Here is a 2,092-nt window from a genome sequence, read left to right as displayed (position 1 = left end):
TATATATATAAAATAATACTTATACATATAATTCTTCTGCTATTTGAAATCGCGATGCCTATTATCGTGTGAAAATTCAAATACGATTAGCACACACTTAGAATGCTGATCATTTGATAAATACCTGAATACTTGATAAATACCACTCGACCGCGATACGAGCAGCAAGCATTGCGGTATATATGCGTACCTATACAATTGGCTAATAAACGCCACCGTGTCATTAGAGAAAAGCACCCTGCTAAGTATAGGGTACTAAACATACAGCCGTTTTCGAAGATCACGTGCGAGGGTAACTGCATACAAATGTAATTCATTGCCATCGCAATTAGTCGCAGCGAAGCTCCAGCAATATGATAAAGTGTATAGTGTTTCCAGGAACGTAAGTTGACACAGAATAAACAAAAGTTGACTCTTAATTCGGTTGGTAATTCGTTGTTATTTTAAAATCATCTTAAATAATATTTTAAGACTCTAATATGGCTTTGTAATTGATTTATGATATTTTAAGATCATATCTAAAATGATGAATCTCAAATAAGAACTACTTATGAATATCGATTTTAAGGCATTTGAGTAGTCACCACAGCCATATTGAATCATGATGTCAGAAGCAAGAAATGACACATTAATTTTTGTTACGTGCCATTTATAATCGTAAAAAGTGATAAAAAGCACGTGTAAATGAAAATAAATTACGCATGCACATTGATTGAAAGCATTTTATGTGTCTTTTATTACTTTTTAGAATTATTTACTGATTGTGAAGGAGCATAGTTTTCATCCATTTTTACAAATGTTTTAAAGCAATCTTGGTTTATCCAAATTGTCTTTATTTATAAATAGCACATAATAAAAATTAACGTATCGTTTCTTACTTCTGACGTAATAGTTCAATGTGGCTGTGATGACTATTCAGGAGCCTTAATCTCTTTCTCTCTTTTTCTTTCTCCTCTTATAATTCTTATATTTGCATTTATTTATTTTATGTTACTGTGCGTTCTCAAGTCGATTGATTCTTTTCCGCAGCAGATTGAAAAATAGAATGAAAGAAAAAGTAATCTATATAGAAATGCTGCAAAAACTGGAATGAAATTTGATCAGAACAAACTGAAAAATTTTCCGTTCAGTATAGACAATTTTGGTGTATCGAGCGTATCTGATCTATTTTTCAGATATCGGAAGACTTCGAACCCTCGAAAATGCTGATCAAATTGTCGAACATACATACGTCAAATTTTATTTTATTCAAATTATAAGATTCAGTTTAAAAACGATTGAATTTTTCTAACTGTATTTCTAATTGTAAATTGATTTGCAGAAGTAAATATAAGAAACATGTGAATCTTTCTTTTTTTCAACATACATATTCTATATTTTTACATATATATATATATATATATATATATACATATATATGAGTATTAAGAACAGAGAGAACTCTTTTTACATTGCTATAAATTCCAAGCTCTTTATGACGCATTAATTCCCTCACTGATATCACTCGGTCCAGCAAACTGCTTGTGCTAGTTCAAATATGTCTAGTCCTTTAGCTGCATTCGTTCTCGAGTGAATGTGTACCTTCGTGCTTAGCTTTGCTGAATGTGATGTGATAATGTGATGAGAAATGGAGATTAAATAGAAGCGGTCTATGCGCAACCACTAGTATCAGCTCTCCGTAGGAAAGAGAGAAGTAGTTAAACGTATGACACTAATTAAGGAATAGTCTTGTCATGTTAAATTAATAGTTTAATTAATATCTTGTGGAAGAATAGGGCAAACTTTGGTTATTTGATAAGATGTCGAGATATTAGAAAAAATAATAGGAATGAAAAAATATCTAAATTTACAAATAAATGAATAATATGTATATATTGAAATGTTTTCTTTCTATTGCGTCGCAAATATATTTTTATAAATAGATTTATAAATGATCGAAATTTTCTAGAAATTATAATTTATATGGATAAATACAAAAATAGAAATATAAATAAAATCATGAAAGACGCCGAGACTGATTTTACTGTCACGAAGAATCATGTTTCATTTAAAACCTCTTTTACACACACACACACACACACACACACACACA

This window comes from Atta colombica, unplaced genomic scaffold, assembly GCF_001594045.1.
Source record: "Atta colombica isolate Treedump-2 unplaced genomic scaffold, Acol1.0 scaffold348, whole genome shotgun sequence".
Taxonomy (NCBI): domain Eukaryota; kingdom Metazoa; phylum Arthropoda; class Insecta; order Hymenoptera; family Formicidae; genus Atta; species Atta colombica.
This window is presented reverse-complemented; position numbering follows the sequence as displayed.